Source organism: Sturnira hondurensis, unplaced genomic scaffold (assembly GCF_014824575.4).
Source record: "Sturnira hondurensis isolate 20B ecotype Veracruz unplaced genomic scaffold, ASM1482457v3 Scaffold0006413, whole genome shotgun sequence".
Classification (NCBI taxonomy): Eukaryota; Metazoa; Chordata; class Mammalia; order Chiroptera; family Phyllostomidae; genus Sturnira; species Sturnira hondurensis.
Window position 1 is genome coordinate 44439971 of NW_028079044.1, and position 13501 is coordinate 44453471.

Here is a 13501-nt window from a genome sequence, read left to right on the forward strand (position 1 = left end):
GCTGCCCCATCTACAAGATTTGGGATGCAAGTCAGGCTGCTTGAATTCACCTTGAGGTTTACCCTTTGCCTCCTGTGTAACTTTAAACAAACCAATGCATTGTTCTGCATCTTCATTTTGTCATTTATAGATTGAGGAGGCTGGATGAAATGATTTAAAACTTCTTGATCCCTGGCTGGTGTAGCTCAGTGGATTGAGCGTGAGCCTGTGGGGCCTGTGAACCACAGGATCGCGGTTCGATTCCCAGTCAGGGCACATGCCTGGGTTGCAGGCCAGTTCCCAGCAGGGGACTCATGAGAGGCAACCATACATTGACATTTCTCTCCTTCTCTCTTTCCCTTCCTCTCTAAANGCCTCCTGTGTAACTTTAAACAAACCAATGCATTGTTCTGCATCTTCATTTTGTCATTTATAGATTGAGGAGGTTGGATGAAATGATTTAAAACTTCTTCATCCCTGGCTAGTGTAGCTCAGTGGATTGAGCGTGGGCCTGTGGGGCCTGTGAACCACAGGATCGTGGTCCGATTCCCAGTCAGGGCACATGCCTGGGTTGCAGGCCAGTTCCCAGCAGGGGACTCATGAGAGGCAACCATACATTGACATTTCTCTCCTTCTCTCTTTCCCTTCCTCTCTAAAGATAAATAAATAAAATCTTTAAAAAAAACAACTTCTTTTCAAATTCAATATTCTGTGTTTAGGTCCAGACTAAAATCAGCCGGGATTATCCTACTGAAGACCTGCCCTTTGGATTGTTGCTACTCTGAGGTGGCTCTTCCTTGCTAGGATCAGGGCAGGATGAAGAAATCACAGCAGATGTATTCATCACTAGGGAAGGGTGACATCCTTGAGGACAGGACCTGTGTCTAACGTATCCTCATATCTCTGTGCAGCAGATGTGTTACATAAACGAAGCAAAACGTTAGTGGAAGGAGAATTCTGGAGGAATTCATCAGCACCAGTTTGGGGCAAACATCACTTGTGCAATTAGCATCAGCCTGGGACCTGAGGACAGCAATTGAATCTGCTGTCCAGGTCACACAAAACTTGCTGCCCAGGACATGGACTGGTTATGGGTTGTGGTTATTGCTGTTTTAATAACAGACAGGGAAAGAATCCTTGCTTCTAAGGGAAAACCTTAATAAATATGCTGGATCTTCCTGACTAGGTATTCACCGCATGAACATAATGAGAATGTTTGGAGGGAGCGACTGGGGAAAACAAAGGTAGGAGATTAAACAGCAGCCCTTCCTTGTCTCTGCTGTCCTATCTTCAGCATGCCCAGGCCAGAATGTGTTCAGAATTTCAAGTACTTAGACAGAGATCTTAATTCCCAGCCTGACAGGTATAAGAAGTGAGACCGTATGTACGATTAATTCTTAATCACCTCCTAATGGTGCATTTGGCTCCGTCTCTCTCCCCTTGCACCCAGAACAGTGCTCCTAAACACCATAAGGGGGAATCTGATGATTCTCCTTTGTCTACGGCTGAGGCAGGGGGACTTCAGTTGTGAATTACAGATTCCCAGGTCTTTGCACCAGAAAGTCAGAAATAAGTGGTATGTGGGAAGGGCTTGGGGTTTGTATTTTTACAAAGTCCCCCCTTTTAATTTGAATGACACTTTAGTTTAGGATCCACTGAGGTATTGAACAAGGTCAATATTCCTTACTTAAGGCCCTTTGCGGTATTCCCCCCAACTCCCCCTCTCCTTTCCAGCTGGCGGCCAGCTATTCTCCTAGGTGTCATTCCTTCCCTCCCACCCCACCAGATCACATGTGGCTCTTCAAAGCGACATGCTCCGTGCATCTTAATGCTTTTGCTTGTGCTGCATCCCACAAGGGTTCCTACAGGGGTGCGTCCTTATGCCTCAAGGGTTTTGCACAGGTATCTGCCTGGTGAACTTAATATACATTCTGGGCCCCTTAACCTGAACGTCCCATCCTTGAGTTTCCTGGTAACCAATCCATCTAACCCCAGAATTAATTGATCTCTCTTTTGTGTTCCCACAATATGCTGAACATTTGTCACTATTTTAGCTACAGTGACATATTTGCTACTCTTAAACTTGGCACAAACAGCTGAATAGTGGGATAGAGTATTTTAAATAGAACAGAATATTTAAAATGATTTTTATGCTTAATTTTAAAGCAACATAAAAATAACACACGTTAAGTCAAACAATACAGAAATGAGCTTACAGTAAAAAAAAAACAACAACAACAAAAAATAACAAAAACTGCCATTCCCCTGTCCTTGATCTAGTCCCAATTTCCTGAGGCAATAGTTTAAGAAATCAATTTTTTTTTGACCAGACAATGCAAAATTTAGCAGAATCAAAGGGGGGAGGGGGCAGGAAGCAGCTTTTTTTTCCTATTTCTGTCCCCTGGACACCCGTTTCCACTCTCCAGAGATAAATACTATTACTAGTTTCTTCTGTAGTTCTCCTGAAATAGTCCATGAGGTTTCAAATGCATATGCAAACACCCACACACACCCACACACAGATGGATTCATACTACATTACTGTACACACATTATACATTGCTTTTATTGCTTAACAATATATCTTGAAGATTTACTCCCTATTTGTATGTAGAGTAACTTTTCATTCGCCTGGTGGCTGTAAATTATTTCATTGCTATTAGCTGCACAATAATTTATTTAACAAATTCTCTACTGATGGGATTTTAGGTCACTGCCTAACTTTTGCTACAACAAATAATTCTGCAGTATACATATATCACTTTTTTTTCAAGTGCAAGAATACCTGTAGGATAAATTTCAAGGAGTGGAATTGCTAGATGTATGTTTTTATGTGTAATGGATATTTCCAAGTGGCTCTTCGTAGAGTATATATAAATTTATAATCCCACCGCAAATGTCCTTGTCAAACTATTGTGTTATTAAGTGTTTTCTTGACTTTTTGTCAGTCTGATAATTAGGGAGTGGTGTTAATCATACAGGGATGTCTGCCTATCTCACTATATGAGAACATGCATACAATTTTTAATGGTTGAGTGCCAGTTATAATTTCATTTCTCAAAGCATCTTTTTCCTTTTCATGATATATTTTTAAAATATTAATAAAAATGATCAATTGTTTCCCTGTATGGCCTCTGGGATTTATGCCTTACTTAGAAAAATATTTACCTTTAAAATGCAGAAATTATTTTTAAAAATTACCTCTAAAATTTCAAAATTATTTTCCTCTAGAACTCTTATGATTGTATAATATTATATTTTGATATTTTTTTCTATCTAAAGCCTACTTTTTTGTGAATAACTACATTGGAATTAAATATAATTTTGCTTTTTTCACCACATAGCTACTCAGTTGAATCCATGTTTTCTCAACTTGTATGTAAAGCCACCTGTATCACTTATATGTATTGGGGTTTAATACACATCGATTCTGTTCTCCATCTTGTTCTAATGTTTTTATAACCCGTGTGGCAATATAATGCTATTTTAATTTTTGCAGTTTTTATAAAATATTTCAGTGTCTGATTAGAGCAGTTCCTACTTCATTACTTTTAATTTTTAGAATATACTGAAAATCTGTCTTTGCATAGAGACTTGAGAGCCAGAGTGCCTATTTGAAATGTATGGTAATGTAAAATTTATAAATTTTTATCTGGATTGCATTAAATTTATACATTAAGTGGGAATAATGAATATATTTATGATATGTTATATTTATAATGAGAACACATCATATTTTTCCTTGGTTTTAGTTTTCTGTATGTGTGTGTCTTTAGGAATGTTTTCAGGTTTCTCCTTATAGCATTCCTAAGAACTTGAGAACTTATCTTGCATTACTGAAACTTTATACCATTTTTAAAAGATATTTTCTTTTTAATTAAAATTAAAAAAAATTTTTTTACTGTTGTTCAAGTACAGTTTTCTGCCTCCCCCCCGCAAGCCCAACACCTCCAGCCCTCCCCACCTTTTATACCATTGTTTTAAGCTTACAAATAATATTCAGTCCCTATTATGCGGTGGCGCAGTGCTAAACACCTACCAAACTGTGGGCTGCTGTGGGTTCTCCCTGGTCACAGGAGGTCACCTTCAGGTTCATGGCAAGAAGTCTTACTTAGGTCTCCATATTAAGGGCTTTATCACAGGGAGTACTGTTGAATTTTGGTCAATGATTGTCCCAGGAATGTTAGAACACGCAGAAATCATCACGGTGGCTTCAAGAGAGTCATCCCTGGTCTGACTTGACTCATGTTGGCTGTCCCCTCCATGGGAAGAGGCATGGAGGGCTCTGACTCTGGTGCAGGTGGGGTTCTTGCCTCATGTGTCTCAGAGAGGCCCTGCAGAAACTCCTCACTTTCCTCTAGCACCTGCAGTCAGAGTCAGTCGCTTTGCAGTTGCTTGATAACCGAAATGGATCTTCCGCTGTGGGAACCATCAGTTCATCCAGTGAGCTAAGGCTGAGCCAGCATTTATATCCATTGTTTTAAAGGGGCAATTGTTTCATTCATTGTGATGGTGCTAAACTTGATTACAGTTTTTATCTACCATTACAGCTTTCATGGGCATATTTTCCTGGTGAGTGATCTTTGCCACTTAGCTTACTGTCACTTATTCCTCTTTTAAAAAATGCAACTGTTGCATTTTGGGAAGGGTGACTTTTTTTGATAAATACTCAGATTTTAAATGCGGTAAAGTTTTGTAGAGTAGTCCCGTCTGCATGTGGAGAGAGGCCCCAGCATTTAGCCAGGAGAACAAGGATTACCTCGGTTCTACGACACCAGCTTGTGTGTATACTGAATGCTATCAGCCTATACCGATCCTTGGCCAACAGGTAACCACCTGCAGGTGGTGCCCAACTCAAGAGGCTCCTCCAAACCGCTTCCTGTCCCCTGCTTCTTTGTGGGGACAAAAGGAGTCGGATATGCCCTTTGTCAGTTCCTCTACCTCTACGCTCATTGTTACAAAAAGGGCAGCTATTTTGGCCTCAGGATATGCCAATTACTTTTATAATTGTATTCAACTGTCTCTGCCTGAAACTCAAAACCACAGGCATTCATTCCAGACATTCTTCTGAAACCTGAACTTCACTGCAGGAGGCAACTCTCTCACACGCAGGGGGCTCCATTATTAGTGTTGTTATTTCTATTTTAAAACAAGTAACAGAAGCTCAAAGAAATTAAAATGACACATCCAAGATCACTTAATAGTGCCTGGTAGAATTGTAATGTAAAGTCAAGTTAGTGATTCAGAAGGAAGTTCTGTCCCCTATACCATGTAACGTCACCATTAAGTCCAGGATTTCATTACATATGTGTTGGTGTGGTCTCTAATTCAGGCTGGTGTGAATCTCTTATGCCCACAAGATAACACATTGATTTCAAAGAACAGTTTCTAAGAGCACCGTATGCTTGATAAATACTTGCTTTGTGTTACAAGGTTAAACAGAGGGAGGGCATGCAATTGATAAAGCCATTTGGATTTGGAAAAAAAGTGATAAAATTAAATCTTACCAAATCCCTTCTTGATTTTATTATAATAACATCCTCCCCCAAAGAGCATTCCAATTCTGTTTGAAAATGGCCTGTGTCATATGCCCTTAACGTCAGGGTTGTAGGCTTCTCTCTGTTTTCTATCATTTTATAGTAGTAGCGTTGGTTGTTCCTTAGGAGATCTTATACTTAGATTTTCATGGGGCAAGACACTCAACAGATCTCACTGACTTCTCTTTGAAATTCTAGTTATGCAAAGTTAGAGCTACTCATGCACTAGAGCAAAATGAGAGGGGTCACCTAGTGAGCTGACTCTTTTGCTCTGTCAAGAAGTGGGGGTTACAGAAGGAAAGAGAAGTGTTGAACCAGTGCATTCTTTGCTCCAAGACATTAAACTGACATAAAGGCCTCAAGATTTGTTTCCAGATTTATAGTTGTACCTTTTCATCCTTGGCCTTGGGTTCTAAAGAAAGACTGATGATGCCAAAGAAGAGCAATTTCCTCTGATTCATTTAGGGGTATGGTTAAATTTATAGGGGAAGTTTATGTGTTACTTACCAGAGAGCCATTTGATTTCCTTGGTCTGGAACCACTCTCAAGGGAACAGGAAATCTCTTAGAGGCCAAAATCAAAACCAGTAGCCTGTAAAATCCACAGAAAATGGTTTTTAAGAAAAATACTCTCAGCTCCTTTAGCACATCAATTACTTCGCCATGTTTTTTTCCAAGCATTGCTCACATTCTGACCTACTTTAAGAAAGTGGATACAAGTCGACCTACCTTTTATAGTCATCTTCTTTGCTTTATATTCCACACAATTTCTAGGATGAACTTTTTCTTCACACTTTAATTTTTTAGATGTCGCATTAAATCCCACAGAGTTATGATACTGTAATTATTTATCATTTTTCTATGACCGGATTTTAAAGTTTTTCCCTGTCAAAATTAATACCACAATAAATAGGTCTACATATTCCCTTTTTCTTTTGTTTTGTTAAAATATTTCTTTAAAGTACATTATTTAGAGTAGGATTTCTTTTTTTCTTAAGATTTTATTTATTTTATCTTTAGAGGGGAAAGGAAGGAGAGAAGGAGAGAAATATCAATGTATGGTTGTGATACAGGGTGCAGCCAAGGGGGGGCCCAGAAAAGATTTGGAATGGTGTCCAGAACTCAAAATGTACAGGAATATTGGAGGAAATATTAAGATGTCCCCCCCAACCCCTCAGGTGTCAGTTGGGGGAAGGGACGAATGGAGCAGGGCCATTGAGAGCTGTTTTGCATAGCAACAGTTTTGCAGCTAACCTCTGGAATGGTCATTTAACATATCTATAACCTCTAACTGGTTTCATAGATATGTTAAATGGCTGTGGCCAAGTTTTGGGCCAGGGAGAGGTGAGTGGCTGCTACCCAGGATGGAATTGGGGGCTGCTTCTCTGAGATAGTGCCTACGGGAGAGCCTTGTGGCTTTAGCAGAGTGAAGATGCCCTCTTGGCCAGGTGAAAGGGAAGATCACGCAGCTTTGCCAGAATGGAGATCCCTGCGGCCAGGTGAAGCAGAAAGACGCGCTTTTGGTGGAGTGTGGCTTTGGTAGAAGAGGCCCACACGGCTTTGGGGTGCTCCCTTTGGCTGAGTGGCCTGGAAAGCAGGAGAGACTTTGACTGGAACTTGGTACAAAGAACTCTTGCCAGTGGAAGGAGCTGCATGACTTTGGATTAATTGGAGATCCTGCCTGGACAGGCGACAAAGCCCACAGTGCCAGTGATCTGAAAAACGGATGTGTGCTCTTTTCCTGATTTACGGTACCCGGAGTTGGGACAGTGGGAGAAGGGAGCACTGTGTGTGTGTGTGTGTGTGTGTGTGTGTGTGTGGGTGTATACCCTTAAAGACTTTAATATTTTAAGGAAGGCATTAGACCTGAATAGCCTTAAATAAACATTTTGTTTCCTTTTCACAAATCTCTGGCATTGAGAGATGTCTTTCCAATTGGCGGCGGACAGAAGAGCCCAATAGATATTAGTATACTGTCCTTGGGAGGGGCCCCTGTTTTCTGAAGCAGTTTTTGGCGTCCCTGGGTGGGCCAAGTATTGCCCTCCCTCGGACCCTTGTTAGGTAACAGTTGCCTCTCATGAGTACCCCGCTGGGAACCGGCCTGCAACCCAGGCATGTGCCCTGACTGGGAATCGAACCGTGATTGTGTGGTTCACAGGCCTGTGCTCAATCCACTGAGCCACACCAGCCAGGCCAGAGTAGGATGTTTTAACCAAAGAATATAGATATGTTTTGTCAAATTGCTTAAAGAAGAATTTTCTAACTATTTAGACTTCCCAAGAAAGGAATGGACCCTTCGCTTCTGTGTTCTTAGTAGGCACCCTTCCTAGGATTGCCCAAGCAGAGACCCTTCGAATAGTTTTACTGCTACCCCCGTAGCCCAGCTACTATAGGTTTGTCTCTGCCTGGATTATGCCAGTAGCTTCCTGGCTGGCGCCTCATTGCTTTCACTCCTGCATTTCCTAAAGCCTTTTCTTTGTGGATCTATTAAAATACTGTAGAATAATAACAAATAAATATTTGGTCTTTGTTCCCTGTTTCTGGCACACACAGCTCCTAAAACTCTTGGAATCTCTGAGGGATGAGTGTCATTTGTATCTTAATGGCTGGTGGCTGGGTACTTTAGACAGCTTCTAGATGGGGGCTGGTCACCAGAAAGATCAAGACTTGATTAAAGGGTTGGAACTTTCACCCCCATCTTCCACCTTTGAGGATTAATCAATGGCTAGTGATTCAACCAGTTGAGTCTTTGAACTGAAACCTCATAAAAACCGTAAACAAAGGGGTTCAGAGCTTGGAGTTGGTGAACACACAGAGGTGTTGAGAGGATGGCGTGCCCTACAAAGAGGCTCCTTGCCTCTTGTCCCATACCTGGCCCTATGAATCCCTTCCGCCGAGCCATATTCACAAAGTGTCTCGACCCTCATATGCTCTGATATCCCTTTTTCAAAAGATGATGTATCTTTGAGCTTACTACAGCAAAGTGCCACCTGTATAAGGTTTGTATGCTATAGTCCTCATTCCCATGAAATCTCAGACTCTGAAAAGAGACACACTTTTCCGCTCAATTCTTTATGAGAACACAAGCTCAGTTAGGCAGGTCCCATGTCTGTTCTACACAGTGTCAGACAGTAATGCTGATCTAGAATCTAGAACAATGCCTGGCACATAGGTGGCGCTTCAATGAACCCTTATTGTTAGAAGTGGTGATCCCAGACCTGCATCAGTCAGGGTTTAGAGCACACACAACAGGATTTCCGTGCTCCAGTCAACTTAAGGAAATTAAGAAATTCTTGAAGGGTATCATGTATCTTACTCAACCTCTGGGGACATCAGAAAATAATGATTGGAGACCATGTAGGTGGAAAATATTCCAACGGCCCTCCATGACTGTTCCCACTGAGACCTGACTGCTCCCACCAGTGGACACAGATGCCATATCTTTCATGGACGATGCTGGACAGGAAGCAAAGCCTCCAGGATGTCCTCCACTGTCTCCTCAGAATGCTGCCTGTCATTTGTAGTATATCTGGTGTGTCACTTTCTTCCCTCTCCTTCAAACCACATTGGCATCCAGATGCATGTGACTGAAGGAGCCTAGCTTAGTTTGAGCTTGCATTGGGGGGAGGGGGGAGCTTGCATGGGGGGGGGTAGAAAATGCAAGTGTGTGGCCTCTTCTTCAATGGAGAGTAAGACTTCAATTCAGAGAGTAAGACTTCCTCTGCACACCAAGCCAAAGAACCTGAAAGTGTGCACTACTGGGTCAAGCTATTCATCACGGACTGTGGATTGGTACAATGGCAGAAGGTTAAGTTAAGGTGGGGGGAAATGGGAAAAGATGTCAATGTGGGAAAACGGTCATGCAAGCTGCACTGAACGATGTCTACTCTCATCTGCTCTCATGTCCATAAATGTCCTGAGGCAGCTCTGGCTTCTCTGTTATAATATTGATAGCAGAGAAACCACGGCTACTAGCGGGGAGGTGATTAAGATGGTCATAGCAACACATTGACCTTCTCAAATTATTAGGAATTGAGGAGATTTTGTATAGTCATAGAGGTGTGATAGTAAACATGTTGAGAGACACNAATGGCAGAAGGTTAAGTTAAGGTGGGGGGAAATGGGAAAAGATGTCAATGTGGGAAAAAGGTCATGCAAGCGGCACTGAATGATGTCTACTCTCATCTGCTCTCATGTCCATAAATGTCCTGAGGCAGCTCTGGCTTCTCTGTTATAATATTGATAGCAGAGGAATCACGGCTACTAGCGGGGAGGTGATTAAGATGGTCATAGCAACACATTGACCTTCTCAAATTATTAGGAATTGAGGAGATTTTGTATAGTCATAGAGGTGTGATAGTAAACATGTTGAGAGGCACTTTGTAAGAGGAGTAAAAAGCAAAGAATCTGATGGGTGCAAATTCAATTCATGTATGCCCTTGCAAGAATGACATAAGTTTCAGTGTTTGAAATTGTCTAGCTTAAATGAAATTAGTTGAAATTAATTGGCATATTTTGATGAAATGTCCTGGTGTTTCATTTGATCCGCGTGGTTTTGAACTGATGGAGTTTGGAATGAAATTGAATCTCAAAGGGATGTGTTAATAGGTGCAGAACCACATGAAGCTGATGGAAATAAGATTGCCAAAAAGCACTTCAGAAACCCATTGGTAGCTTTCCTGCAGCTCACTTTGATAGCCTTGTGAAAAACACACATTCTCCAACACATAATGAGATGGGAACATGCCCGAGTTTAATGTTAATGACCATCAACACAGTGATTCACAATGCAGGGCTCCCCAGAGTCAGGACTCTTGTTTTCTATGGGAGGGTAGCAGGAAGGTGACAAAGGTACATTTGTAAGCTTGACGCAGGCCCATGAAGAGGCTCAATTAGTCTTTTTACATTGCTCGTGATCCTGAAGAAGGAAAATTTAATCACATCAACAGTCATTAATCAAAGCTTGTGTGTTGAGCATGGCTTAAAATTTATCAATTTTAGCCACAAGTATTTACTGGGTCTTTACTAGAGGCGGGTACTGTGCTAATGGCTGGACGCATAATGGTGAATGAAACCTGGCCTTGTCCTAGTGACCAGTCACCCATCATCTACTTTCCCTGCACCAGTCCCTTGGATCAACCATTTCTCAAAGTCTTGGAGAGTGACGTGCGGAAACCAAGAGCCTCTCATTAGTTATCAGGATGTCATTGCTTGGAATCCTCTCAGCAGACAGTTACATCTACTTCTGTATCTATCTGTATCTGTGTGTTTAAAAACTGCGTTTATTCTGATACATCCAATTCCGATGGAACAACACAGGATTCACGAGAATTTTCCCTCTTTCCTTATTTATACTTCCTTTCTCCAGCAGTAACCAGCTTGGGTCTCTGTATCTATAATATATTAACTTATTTGCTCAATCCCAGAATACATATAAGTAGTTTCAAAATGGTCAAACATACCCCTGTGAAAAAGGGACCTACTAACTAGAATACAATATTTGTGCATGCTTCTCTTTGTGGTTAGTTTTAGAATATATAGTCAATACTTAGTGTTTAAAATCATATTTAAGTCAACCAATATTCATATTGTAAAAACTTACTAACTAAAATATAATATTTCTGTACAGTTCTTTTTTGTTTTTAGACTTAAAATACATAGCTGGTGGTTGCCAGATAGGAGGGGGGTTGGGGAATTGGGTGAAAGAGGTAAAGAGATTAAGAAGTACAAATTGGTAGTTATAAAATAGTCATGGGGATATAAAGTACAACATAGGAAATACACTAAAAAATACTGTGATAACTGTATGGTAACAGGTGAGTATCAGAAGCATCACAGGGAACACTTTGTAAACTATATGATTATATAACCACTGTACTGTATACCTGAAACCAATACAAAATAATATTAAAAGTAAACTGTAATTTAAAAATAAAAGTAAACACAAACAAGAAATGAAATATCAAATTATTACTCAGCATGCAGACGTTAAAAACTCATAAGATACAGTGACACATTTTATGTTATAGAACATAAAATACATGTTATATATAGAGCATGAAATATATGTTATAGTTATGAAAAATTACAAACTCCCAGGAAATAAAAGTTACCAAGAGAGATAAAAAATGTATGGTCAATACTTATTTTCTTAAAATCAGGTTAAATCTAAACACAAGCCAGGTTGGCCAGCAGTAAATTCAATCACAGTCATTATTGGGCCTTTTGTCTTTAATTCCAAGGGTTTTACAGAGGCCTCAGGGGTCTTAAGAAGAGAGAAAACCTCTGGGGAGGCCTCCCAATCTTTGAACCGTACTGATGAGCATTTTTCAGGACCACACTGTTCCTTAATGTTTGCAGCTCTGCTCCTTTTACGGACACCTGACACTTTTCTGAGTCTGGGGATCCTGGTACCCATGACCTTGCTTCTCTAGATGTACCATGCAGCCATGTGCTACAGAAGTAGTTCCGTCTGTAGAACTCCCAGGAGTTCATGGTATCGCCAGGCTTGAGTATCTCCCCATTCCATCTTACTGTTTTCCTAAGAGTAAAAGGTATGGCATTTTGTTCTTCCAGGTTCGGAGCATTTGGGGCGTAGTTCATTGTTCCTCAAATGGATGTTTGTGTAGCCCTCCTCCTTTTAGCCCTAGTTCACACGACCAGCTTTGGTTGCACCTTTTGTTGCCAAGTCCAGAGCCTTTGCAATGTTCTGTAAAGGTGTTGCTCCCGGACTTCAGGGCAGCCCTATCCAAATGCGTTGCAGGTTGCAGCCCCCCCCACCCCCCCGCCCCACCAGCCCTTTCATCTACTTAGGCCATCTGCTTTCCACCTTCCTGAATATTTTTGAAACTTCTTACTGTTGGAGGGATCTATTCCCATTTTCTTGTCCTGAGATGAGTCCATTCTTATCATCTTGGTTAGTATGCATTGCCTCGTTACATTTCTTTACTGCCATTTCATTGATAACCATTAAATCAGTGGGTTCAGCCTACCATCTTAAGAACAGGACTTCTGTGTTCTGCTAGGTGCAAACGGAGCATAAACCAACTGGTATGGAGTAAAGGCCATACAGTTTGGCTACTTTATGACTAGACTTTCAAGTAATCTTCCTTGCTCGAACTCTCTTTCAAAGGTATTTGGTGCAAACATTTTTCAAAACCCTCTAAAGATTCTTAGAAATGAAGAGGGCTGCTTCTTTGTTTTACCCACTGTTGGGCAAGAATTCAGCTTTTCCCAGTCTGCTATAAAGGTTATTGCTCAATCGCTCATTTTCCTTTCTAGCTTCCAAATGTTGGTGCTGTTATTGCATGTTCTTTTTCCCCTGTGTGTCCATGGTTTATTTTGTTTGGTTGTGTCTCATCCATTTACAGTTTTAAATAGGATTCTTAGAAAGGGCAGAGATAAATGTATATGTTTAGAGATTTTCAAAAGCGATAGACCAGAGACCTATGGAAAGGATGCGGCTAGAAATGAGTCACCCCTGTAACAACAAAAAGCAGAGCAGAGCTATCTACTCAGTCACTTAATAAATGAAAAAATATGTACATTATTAAAAATATTTTGAAATAATATGTACACAAAAGCAGTCCATTAAGAAATGTTATCGCTTTTTCTTAGATCAAAAAAAATAATAAAGTGAATATTTGCCACTGACTTACTTGCTGATCCTAAAACCAGCCAGGCTATTCCATGAAAAAAGTAAATATTGAAGGTGGGTATGAATATTCAGAAAGTTGGGTGCAGAAACTTAGCAAATGTCATGGTGTAAAAATATTTGATAATCTGTGGTGGAAAAGCTTCCATTGATCATGAAGCAGCTGAGAATTACATATATAAATTTGCTAAGATTACCTCTGATGAAAACTTAATCCTTAACAAATTTGCAAATGCCGATGAAACAACTCTGCACTGGTGCTATTTCCAGAAAAATCTTAGCTATGGCTGACGCGACAAACAGGGGTTTTTGACACTGAGCCCAGGGTGACC

The 13501-nt window shown here is 40.7% G+C and overlaps 1 long non-coding RNA gene across 1 annotated transcript in view; it reads right to left on the reverse strand.

The window, feature by feature from the left end:
- Positions 1–13501, reverse strand: part of LOC118988673 (uncharacterized) — a 126711-nt gene that overhangs the window by 39721 nt on the left and 73489 nt on the right. The window contains exon 3 of the long non-coding RNA XR_005066828.1: positions 6024–6107. This is a non-coding gene — a long non-coding RNA (uncharacterized LOC118988673). The remainder of the gene's footprint in view (positions 1–6023; positions 6108–13501) is intronic.